Below are 12,666 nucleotides of genomic sequence, written 5' to 3' on the forward strand. Positions count from 1 at the left end.
ATGCCGATACAGCCATCTCAAGAGTGGAATGTCAATTATGACAATACGAACGAGAGGACAATACAACACCCAGTCCGCGAGCGTAGAAAATCTCCGATCCGGCTGGAAATCGAACCCGGGCCTCTTTCGTTAGCAATTCGCTTCGCTGACCCCCAGCTACCGAGGCGGACTGGAGAGTAGATGATTGATGAACTACGCAAGCCTTTGGTCATATAATATTGGCAATATCGTACAGGATCTGACGTTCTGTCTCGCAACACGGAACCTCCTTGCCATCGGGTCGTCCGTACCGATTACGCTACTGTTGATCACTATGAGGATAATGGGCCTACAGCTGACATCCCCAGAATGTATGTTCTGGAGTGCCTTCTTCACCACAGGCATGTTCGACGTCTGTCTTAACCAATTCGATGCCAGTAGGTGGGGCAAGGACTGTGACCAATCAAGAAGTATTTCAGGCCACTTGAGGGATTCAAGGGCCTCATTCTTAGTCTCTGTTTTATCTTCTTCTCTTTCTTGTGGCTTCACTCCGCATCGGCACTGTCGGCATGGTTAGGAACAGATTCGGCAATGATTAATTTTTGGGGTGTAAGCTACTGTACGAGCTTGTTAAAAGTGCCAACAGCAGCTGCAGATCTAATGCTCCTAATACATAGAATGCCCCGGGAAGACCAAAGCTCAGTTAACTGCTACATCCTCAAGTGATACTTTGCAGAATATGGAACGCTCAGCTTCTAAATGTATGTCACTAAGAACCTCGCATGTGTACGAGTCTGACTACTGGTGTATCTAATGTGTGGCACAACTCTGGTACTTGTAGACAGTTCTCCTGTTCTGCCTAGATGATACTTATAGACCCACACAAACATTCACCTCACTATCCACAGCTTTTGAAACAGTTTCCACAGGAAATACAACGAACATTTAATTGTTAATTTAGATATTCAGTCATTTATGTGGACTGAATTGGGAATATCCCAGATGTGTACCAAATGCGATTTAGCATTTCTTCTTGTGTCAGCAGTAGGATTTTTATAGTATACAACCCTCTGTATCTTGCCTCCTATTTTCGTGTGCCGGCCGCGGTGGTCTCGCGGTTCTAGGCGCGCAGTCAGGAACCGTGCGACTGCTACGGTCGCAGGTTCGAATCCTGCCTCGGGCATGGATGTGTGTGATGTCCTTAGGTTAGTTAGGTTTAAGTAGTTCTAAGTTCTAGGGGACTGATGACCACAGCAGTTGAGTCCCATAGTGCTCAGAGCCAGCCATTTTCGTGTTGTTTACGCGGTTTCGTATACTCTGATTGTAAATCTTGTTTCATGTGGTATCACCTTTGTTGATCCTATATTGCATTGTACCTGGGTACGACTCAGAATAATGTCTACTATGATGTGTCCAAACCAATATAACATTCCCTGTCTTTGGCTGGCTGAATGGCACGTTCCGAAAGAGAATAAAAAATAAAAATTTTAAAACAATTTAAGGGGTGGCCGGGTTGCCGTCCCCCCTCATTCCTGCCATATGTGGACTACAATTCTGTCGCTCACCAAGAAGACGCCTTAATATATGATGACGGATTTTCTCTTTATGATGAACTTGTTGCTTAATTTCATGATCGAGTCTCCTAAGAGGTTATTGTTCTTCCCTGTAATAATCATGTGTTATTGAGGAGGCACAAATATAAAATTACGTGCATATGAGGGGCATGTGCAACTTCAGCATGGATGCCATTAGGACAAAGTGATTTATTTCTTTTAAATTTCCTGATTCTTTCCTCACATTCTCTGCCGAAAAAGGACCAACTCTGTCGTGTCAACAGTATGCTTCCCTATTTCTCTTCCGCAATTTTCTATGTTAATCAAATCCGTCCTATGCAATGTCGTAAGTAAAGAGAGTGTCCATCAGTAATTGTGTACACGGGTGCAAGTTTTCTGTCATGCTGCTGTCTGGTTGTTTTAGTGTTGTAAACACTGTCTGAGCTTTTATCTTTTGACAGACTATTTTATACACCTTCCCTCCCAAGAACGTGTAGGTTCTGTGCAAGGAACGGTTCCACTTCTCTATTCTTGCCTGCCGCAGGTGGTCTTTAAATTGGTGCTCAAGGTCTCAGTATCTGCCCAGTATGTGAGCTTTTTCCGAGGCAATGCAGAAGCGCGACTCATAACTGAACACAATGCGACAGCATTCATCAGCAGGCTATGCTGTCCCGTCACGGCACCATTCCAACCACGGCTGCTTATGTAATGGTGTTTCCGACCAATTGTGCGGTAGCAGATGTGAAGGGATTACCGTGTGGTAGGTGCCCACCCAGTACGGCGATCCTCTCTTGTGGTAATCAGGCGTCTTAGACCTGAACCTTGACGACGAGTGTATGTGTGCCCTCATGTTCCCATGCACTCCAGTACTGAGCCATTGTCACATCTGAACGCCGCACACATCTGGACATCGCGCTATTCGAGCAGCCGGCCAAATGGAGACCCATAATGGGGCCTCTTTCAAATTGTTAAGTGCTGATAACGCTGTCTCACACGAGTACGCGGCATCTTAGTGTCCTTCATAGAGATCATACATCTGGTGCTGTTTAAATCCTTTGTCTACCCCACCAGGCCCGGTAACAACACTATACATGGAGAACACTAAAGCATTCTGGTGGCCATTCCACCTGTAGCAGACGATTGCAACTCTAATTATTTACATATTCATCGATCGTGGGTACATGTAGGAAGTTACATTCACATCTGGCCATGGTTTCTGGGTGCTTCGCTTTTGTCGTCAGGCAGTCTAATTACGGTTCGCGTTGTGTTTTTCCCTCATTAGGTGGTCAGTGCTGCTGATGTGATGAACAATGTCTTGGAGAGTCACAAAGCGAGGAACACTTAAATTAGCGTAGAACGATCTGGACCCAACCGAAATTCAACTGTTAATATAACTATCCATACAGTTTCTAAAGACCAATGTCATAGAACATAGCAATAGATCAAATAAAATATTATAAAACTGTATAATTAACATTAGATTAGGAATAATTCATACCACAATTAATGAAGCAAAACTATTATGTACAGTAAATGCTACGAGTTGTAAAATCAAGTAGTTGTAAAACTGTTTCAGTGAGGACAGGTGCGAAGTTTTCTCGAGACCTCGTCACTGAAACAGCTACGATTTCAGGAACAAATTTTCTCTTTCACTAACTTCCCTCACACCTTTCTTTACTGTTTGTATTCTCATTAATTATTATTTATTTATGTTTTTCCAGTCCTTGTATTTTATTTTACAGCCTGTATTTCTATTAACAAACAACTAAAAAGAAATTCTAATTTCTAACACATTGTCACAGTAGTAATTGTATTAGTAGAATTGTATTAGTAATAATAAGGCAAATAAACTGTTATATAGATAGTGGGCTAATTGTTGTAAATAAATAAATAAATCTCAACCGAACTCGCATGCTGTCACGGAAAGAACACTTAGGCAGTTCAGCTGCACATGCTGCATTACTTATTACAAAAAATTCCATCATGGCAAATTTGTAATAACTTCTGAAATGAAATGTGATATACAGGGTGGTCCATTGATCGTGACCGGGCCAAATATCTCACGAAATAAGCGTCAAACGAAAAAACTACAAAGACGGAAACTTGTCTAGCTTGAAGGGGGAAACCAGAAGGCGCTATGGTTGGCCCGCTAGGTGGCGCTGCCATAGGTCAAACGGATATCAATTGCGTTTATTTAAATAGGAATCCTCATTTTTATTACATATTCGTGTAGCACGAAAAGAAATATGAATGTTTTAGTTGGACCACTTTTTTCGCTTTGTGACAGATGGCGCTGTAATAGTCACAAACATATGGCTCACTATTTTAGACGAACAGCTGGTAACAGGTAGGTTTTTTAAATTAAAATACAGAACGTAGGTACGCTTGAACATTTTATTTCGGTTGTTCCAATGTGATACATGTACCTTTGTGAACTTATCATTACTGAGAACGCATGCTGTTACAGCGTGATTACCTGTGAATACCACATTAATGCAATAAATGCTCAAAATGATTTCCGTCAACCTCAATGCATTTGGCGATACGTGTAACGACATTCCTCTCAACAGCGAGTAGTTCGCCCTCCGTAATGCTCGCACATGCACTGATAATACGCTGACGCATATTGTCAGGCGTTGTCGGTGGATCACGATAGCAAATATCCTTCAACTTTCGCCACACAAAGAAATCCGGGGGCGTCAGATCCGGTGAACGTGCAGGCCACGGTATGGTGCTTCGACGACCAATCCACCTGTCATGAAGTATGCTATTCAATACCGCTTCAACCGCTCGCGAGCTATGTGCCGGACATCCATCATGTTGGAAGTACATCGCCTTTCTGTCATGCAGTGAAACATCTTGTAGTAACATCGGTAGAACATTAAGTAGGAAATCAGCATACATTGCACCATTTAGATTGCCATCGTTAAAATGGGGCCGGCCGCAGTGGTCTAGCGGTTCTAGGCGCGCAGTCCGGAACCGCGCGACTGCTACGGTCGCAGGTTCGAATCCTGCCTTGGGCATGGATGTGTGTGATGTCCTTAGGTTAGTTAGGTTTAAGTAGTTCTAAGTTCTAGGGGACTAATGACCACAGATGTTAAGTCCCATAGTGCTCAGAGCCATTTGAACCATTTTTTTATAAAATGGGGACCAATTATCCTTCCTCCCATAATGCCGCACCATACATAAACCCGCCAAGGTCGCTGATGTTCCACTTGTCGCAGCCATCGTGGATTTTCCGTTGCCCAATAGTGCATATTATGCCGGTTTACGTTACCGCTGTTGGTGAATGACGCTTCGTCGCTAAATGAACGCGTGCAAAAGGCTGTCATCGTCCCGTAATTTCTCTTGTGCCCAGTGAGAACTGTACACGACGTTCAAAGTCGTCGCCATGCAATTCCTAGTGCATAGAAATATGGTACGGGTGCAGTCGATGTTGATGTAGCATTCTCAACAGCGACGTTTTTGAGATTCCCAATTCTCGCGCAATTTGTCTGCTAGTGATGTGGGGATTAGCCGGGACAGCTAAAGCACCTACTTGGGCATCATGATTTGTTGCAGGTCGTGGTTGACGTTTCACATGTGGATGAACACTTCCTGTTTCCTTAAATAATGTAACTATCCGGCGAACGGTCCGGACACTTGGATGATGTCGTCCAGGATACCGAGCAGCATACATAGCACACGACCGTTGGGCATTTTGATCACAATAGCCATACATCAACACGATATCGACCTTTCCCGCAATTGGTAAAAGGTCCATTTTAACACGGGGAATGTACCACGAAGCAGATACCGTCTGCACTGGCGGAATGTTACGTGATACCACGTACTTTTACGTTTGTGACTATTACAGCGCCATCTATCACAAAGCGAAAAAAGTGGTCCAACTAAAACATTCATATTTCTTTACGTACTACACGAATGTGTAATAAAAATGGGGGTTCCTATTTAAAAGACACGCAGTTGATATCCGTTTGACCTATGGTAGCACTATCTAGCGGGCCAACCCTATCGCCATCTGGTTTCCCCCTTCAAGCTAGACGAGTTTTGTTCTTTGTAGTTTTTTCGTTTGATCTTTATTTCATGAGATGTTTGGCCCGGTCACTATCAATGGACCACCCTGTATATAACAACAGAAATTCCGTGTAACTCAATGACCTTGTGCAAGACTTCCAATATGACGCCACTTCCATGTAATCCTGTCGGAGAAAGGAGGCCTACGGTTTAACACTGAATCCACATGTCGTTCCTGGTGAACTATGACATCATTGCTAGACAAAGGCTTTGTTGAAGGTTCGCTGAATTATTCCGTGGTCCGAGCGGTGATCGACAACGCGGCTTTTCGGTTTCTAGCCACATGCTTAACCGCTGGACTAGTAGGCCCGCCTCGTGATGCTAGAAATGAGACACAATACGCAATTTCCTGTTAATAGCGCATAATATCGCTTGTCAAGTTGTATTACGGAAGCACATATTAAAGTGTTTTATGAGTGAATAAAAATTGTTACGGTATTGCATAAATTGAAATGAGATATTGTTCTGTCGGGATACTGTCGGAATTTATGGAAACACTAAACAGCAGAAAAACAAAGGGTGCCGTTTACGTAGGGCACTCGGTAATGACTCAACAACCGGTCTGTGCTACAGCTCTTTTAGAGAGGCAGTTTCCTCTCGGAACCGAGTCCATAGCCAAGGATCGTAAACAGTGAAGAACACAAGCGGTTCGAGGAAGGTCCCTTCGAGGTTCCTTAAACACGTAGGTCATTAAGGAGGGAATCTGTCCACAGAACATGCTGTTATTTTCTATTTATTATTGCCACTTCTTTTGAGAATGACACCGCTTTCTCCAAGTTGTTATTTTAAAACAGTAAGTTTTTACGTAAGCTTATTGTACAAGAAGAATCTGGGTAAGAAAGTAATCAAGATAATGCCTGACAGTGACAGGGTGATATTCAGTGAACCGGTAGATACCTTATTTGTTCACTTGTACGTGCCTATATCGGTAGCAGATGAGCAAGAGGTGTACAAGACATATGAACAGATTGAAGAACTGTTTGAAGAAATTGGGTAAGGTTAAATAAGAACAGTAACGATGGGAGACTGCAACAGCATTGAGCGGCGATGTCGCATGGGAAATGTTATTGGAGATATCGACTAGGACAACGGAAAGAAAAAGGAGGTAAACCGATAGGGTTTTCTGAGAATTTTGGCTTTTAGATTGCCAAAACCTGGATCATGTATCATAAACGAAGACTGTATGCATGGAAAAGCCCTATTATATAGTCAACAACGAGACACATTACATTTTGAACAATCAAAGATTTAAAAAGAGCTTCACGATATCTAAAACTTTCTCTGAAGCAGATGCCAGTACAGTTCACAACTTTCCTGCAGCATACATAAGAAGTAAACTGAAACATGTTAAAAAGAAACAAATCCGGACAAACTGAAAAATGAAGACGCCGAGCACTTTACAAATAGTATGTAAGAAAACTTGGGAAGGGTGAGATCGACTTTGGATATATCAGAAAAATGGGTTACCTTTGCAGATACAGTGCTGGAAACTTCAGAGAAATAAAATGGAAAACTAGGAAAAAAGGATTAATAAAAAGGAATGGTTTACGCAGATGTGTATTAAATAAAATACACAATAAGGAAAACGACGATATAAAAAACGGAACACCGAATTAAGGAGGACTACTGAAGAAGCAAGAGAAGGTTGGATGAAAAATCAGTGTGAGGAAATAGCTCATTTAGAAAGGCAAGGAAAAGTAGGTGGAATGTACAGGGCTGCAAAGTGTGTAACAATGAAAGAACAACGAAAAATTTGCTAACAAGAAATGCTAAACAAGCGGGGAAAGGTAACAACGAACACTAAAGAAGACATAGATGTATGGAATCCATACATAGAAGTTCTACAGTATGTGATACTACTGCTGATCATGAAGGATTAGTCATCGAGGATGAAAAAGAACGTAACATGTGTGGGAACCAATAATAGAAAAATGGGAGGTGGAGAAAGCGATCCAGGATCTTAAGGAAGGGAAAGCGCTGGGCTTTAATCAAATACCATATGACGCACTAAAGGCCTTAGGGAATTATGCTACAACTAGAATTACGAATCCGATGAACAAAATATATGAAACGGGTAATTGGTCTCAGACCATAATGGTTCCTTTACCAAAGAAATGAAGATTATAGGACAATAAGTTTTGTATGCCATGTGACCAAGTTTGTGACGATAATAGTGCTGAGAAGAACTGAAAGGCAAATAGAGGAAAACATCAGTTCGGATTTAGAAAAGGAAGAGGGACCATAAATGCAACTGGGTTTCTGAGGACGATGGTAGAAAGATTTTTGGAAGTCAGTAGAGAAATGTATGTTTATTTTGTAGTCTGGGAAAAAATATTTGATAGAATTGACTGGAGTATGCTGCTGGAGATTCTGAGGAAACTGGTATATATTGGAAAGACAGAAGGTTCATAAAGCAACTCTATGTGTGAGAGAAAGTAATGTGAAACAGAAACTGGTAGTTCGAGTAGAAAATGATGAAATAGAAGAAGTGACTATTGGGAGAGATGTGAGACAGGGTTGCTACATATCGTCAGCACTTGTCAATAACATGCTGAAAAGTAATTTATAAGGCCTTGGAGAGTTCAAAAGGACTTTAGTGAGAAGAGAAAGAATAAAAATCAGCAAGTCTGCTGCTAATATGAATGTGCTAGCAGAAAGGGAGGAAGAGCTGTAAGTTTGGGTACAGAGTTTAGAGTGAAACTGAACATTGCCAAGACCAAAGTGATGAGTTCGAGTAGAAAATGATGAAATAGAAGAAGTGACTATTGGGAGAGATGTGAGACAGGGTTGCTACATATCGTCAGCACTTGTCAATAACATGCTGAAAAGTAATTTATAAGGCCTTGGAGAGTTCAAAAGGACTTTAGTGAGAAGAGAAAGAATAAAAATCAGCAAGTCTGCTGCTAATATGAATGTGCTAGCAGAAAGGGAGGAAGAGCTGTAAGTTTGGGTACAGAGTTTAGAGTGAAACTGAACATTGCCAAGACCAAAGTGATGAATCGGAAAAGAAGACGACGCGATTAATGGATCACTAGATGGAATCGTATTAGAACAGGTTCAGTAGTTCCAGTATTTGGGAGACTCGATAACTTCCAATGGAAGACGCACAATCTCAATGGGAAAGAGAGCTTTCGAGAGAATGAAAGGTTTCCTGACAGCCAGAAGCATCTCTATTACACTTAGGTACAGGTTCGCCAAATGTTTTCTGTGGGGTGGGTGCCTTATGATTCTGAAATGTGGACAATCAGGCAGAAAGAACAAAAATACTTAGAAAGTTTTGAAATTTGGTTATAGATAAGTGTGGAGAAAGTGAAATGGACCGAGAGAATAAAAAATAAGAAGGTTCTGAGACGAACGTCTTGAGGACGATACAGGAGAAGAGAGCTTGTTGGATGGGACTAATATGATGTAGGAATTGCTTACTGCAGAGAATCATGGAGGGAAAAGTAGAAGGAAAAGGAAGGAGAGGATGAAGAAGGTTTGGAATGCTGACAGATGTGAAGCGAGGAAGAAGTTATAACCAAATGACAGAGAGATAAGGAGGTCGTCCAGTTTATATCTGTCTGCGGACACATTTACTGAAAGAACACTTTATTACGGATTAATAACTAGTTTAGAGCAGTTCTCATTCTCAAGTGCATCTACAAACATAATAACGCACCAGAATTAAATATAACTCAAGATACGACAGGCTCTGCAACTACACTGGAAGCAGTGGTTTCTAAAAGACAAAATGGTTCAAATGGCTCTGAGCACTATGGGACTTAACTTCTGAGGTCATCAGTCCCCTAGAACTTAGAACTACATAAACCTAACTAACCTAAGGACATCACACACATCCATGCCCGAGGTAGGATTCGAACCTGCGACCGTAGCGGTCGCGCGGTTCCAGACTGTAGCGCCTAGAACCGCTCGGCCACTTCAGCCGGCTCTAAAAGACAGTGCGGCTGCTTACATTATGTGTCAGTTCATCATCCTCGTAAGTTATAGAAAACAAGGATAGTGCCACGCACAGTTATGGTCAGCATTGTCGTCAATTTTTTTCTTTACTTCCGTTTTATTCCCTCGCCCCTCTTCAGCCAACAGCGTTTAAAAGAACATAGAGAGAATGAAAATTATTGAAGAAATGAAAAGTGTACGGATTTTTAAAATGCATGAAAGACTTTTCATTGACGATAAATTAAAATGACATTTAAAAACAATGAGTTGCGAGTAGGTTAAAACAAACATTGCTCCGTATCACATTTCACTGCCGTTTGACAAGAGGGACTTGCGTTTAGCCTTTTAAGTGACCAAAGGTTTTTTCGAGCATAAGAAGAAATACATGTCAGTTGTACTCTCTGGGTAAAGCAATGAATAAACCTGCTCAATTTATTATGTTTTGTTATGTCCCTCACGAGGTAAGGGATAGTAAATTTTCATACTTATAGGTCATTAGGCAAATTATACATAGTTGAAATCTGGTTTGGTAGGATAGAGCGTATCAGGTTATGGTTGTGGAGGGGGCCGTAATCAGTTACTGTCAGTTGCACAAAACATACAAACTTTTATTTTCCTAAGAACCATTTAGTTACACGTTACCTTAAAAGAATCAAAATAAAACAATATGGCTGAAGGCCTAGTTAAGAAAACTTGAGATACCTCCTGGGCTGAAGGCCTAAAACCACACCAAAAGCAAGAATGGCTGAAGCGCTGAACACAAATTATAAAAAATGCTTTAAACAATACACACGGCTGAAGGCCACACTAAAAAAAAATATTTCACGTAAATACTCGGCTGAAGGCCACACTCAAGACATTGAACAACTCAGGGCTTAGGGCCTGGATAGCAAGAATTTCAGGTATAGCAAAATTTCTCCAAAAAATTAGTTTTAAACAAATGAATCTTCAAATTTTAATTTAAGACGGCTGAAGGCCTTATCTTAAAAATGTTTCACGTAAAAGCTCGGCTGAAGGCCACACACTGGACATTGAACAACTCAGGGCTTAAGGCCTGGATAACAAGAATTTCAGATAGAACAAACGTTCAAAATTTAGTTTTTAGACAAGTCAATCTTCAGATTTTAATTTAAGTCGGTGAAGACCTTATTTTAAAATTAAAACAAAGTAAATTAATAGACGGCTGAAGGCCTCTCACATTACTTCAGACTAAAATGAAAATCACAGTCTAAAACCAACAGAGCAGTGTTGTTCAGAAGTGTTCCAAGCGTCGATCTGAGCAGGTAGCTCTAACATAGGTGAGGTGAGACAGGCAGCCAAGAGTAAGGTTAAATAATCGGATGGACCCGACCCAGGGACGGCTGAAGGACCGACCAACAACCTAATCAATTCCCTTCCGCCTGACCAACGGCACGACAACGGACAGTATTAGCCGAGGACGAAGATACCAGCAGCACTACATCTTCAAAATCGGCGTCTAAAAACAGCCAAGGCACAATAACCACTCTAAGAAAAAAATAGGAACAAGCAACTAAGAGGCTGTCGAACTACACGCCGTGCCAGACAGCATCAACACTGCGAGGAAAACCACACTGCCGGAAAACTACGCTAACGACCAGGGCATGTAACTGTGGTGTTGACGGCCACAAGGCAGAAAATACCACTGGTGCACTTCACTGGTAAGTAACAACCAATGTAATAGTTAAAGACCATGCAGGAAGACGGCTGCAAAATTTTGCCGACTCCAACTCACCATTGGTTGCTGCTAGCCGGAACGGCCCAGGAAGCAACAACCGGCAATGAACGAAGAGATGTCACAGCAGTTGAGGTTTCATAACAGGTTAACTGATCACTCAACTTCAGTGTCCAGGTTCGGTAGGCAACGAAGTTTGTAGCTCTCGCAACTGGCGCCTCACAATCTGACCGCGCGTGCACACCTGACCTCGCACCGTGGAGACTTCCTCGTTGTTCTGTCCCGACCGACCGACCGCCACACGGAAATATAGCGGTCACACCAAAGATGGTACAGCAGTGCTATTATCGATAAACGCTGCTGCTGCCACTGATGGAGACAAGTCAGCAACTCGTTGTGTCAGTAACTCAGAGAGATATAAGACGCCACTCTATTGTGACAAAATGCCAAAGAACAAACGGCATCAATGTGAGCTGGCCACAGCTCAATGGTAATTCAGTGGTATATAAAGCACTCCGTCTTCAGGCCATAAGTGGCCATCGGGGCCATTCGACCGCCGTGTCATCCTCAGCTGAGGATCCGGATAGGAGGGGCGTGTGGTCAGCACACCACTCTCCCAGTCGTTATGATGGTTTTCTGTGACCGGAGCCGCTACTGCTCGGTTGAGTAGCTCCTCATTTGGCATCACGAGGCTGAGTGCACCCTGAAAAATGGCAACAGTGCATGGCGGCCCGGATGGTCACCCATCCAAGTGCTGGCCACGCCTGACAGCGCTTAACTTCGGTGATCTGACGGGAACCGGTGTATCCACTGCGGCAAGGCCGTTGCCTAGTGGTATATAAGGTCTTAAAAAAATAGTGTCAAATAGTTTGAGATATGGTAGTACTTACCGAAACAAGAAAAACAAGTCCAACAAACATGGGTTCGGGAACGATAAGTTCCAAGATAAACACATGTTTACAGGAAAGCTGCGACGCTTGGATGCGGATATCAGCACAGTCATTGGCAGTCCGTCAGACGTGTCGGCAGGGTACTTTGATGTCTTATTCACAGTAGTCTGCCTACCGTTAGGTGGCCTGCAGTCACTTGTATGGTTCTAGTCGTGTTCTAGACTACTTTAGTTTTCATCGAGTTTGTGTCCTTTACTGTACTGTACTAGCAACCCTGGGTACATTTCATGGTGTTTTACCTTATTCCAAACGTGGATTCACTTATGTGCTTACTGTTAAAGCGCTATTTGTACGTACAGATGGTGTAGTACATTTACATTTTCCCTCTTCCACCACTTGTTAGCAATGGAAGCCCACTACTCGACAAGTGAAATGCCATATACACTACTAGCCATTAAAATTGCTACACCAAGAAGAAATGCAGATGATAAACGGGTAGTCATTGGACAAATATATTATACTAGAACTGACATGT

At 42.3% G+C, this 12,666-nt stretch overlaps 1 pseudogene; it reads right to left on the reverse strand.

Annotated features, from left to right (window-relative positions):
- Nucleotides 1–11,952: 11,952 nt before the first annotated feature.
- On the reverse strand, nt 11,953–12,070 carry LOC126238476 (5S ribosomal RNA; annotated as a pseudogene).
- Between the last annotated feature and the right edge of the window lie 596 nt (nt 12,071–12,666).

Source organism: Schistocerca nitens, chromosome 2 (genome assembly GCF_023898315.1).
Source record: "Schistocerca nitens isolate TAMUIC-IGC-003100 chromosome 2, iqSchNite1.1, whole genome shotgun sequence".
Lineage (NCBI taxonomy): Eukaryota > Metazoa > Arthropoda > Insecta > Orthoptera > Acrididae > Schistocerca > Schistocerca nitens.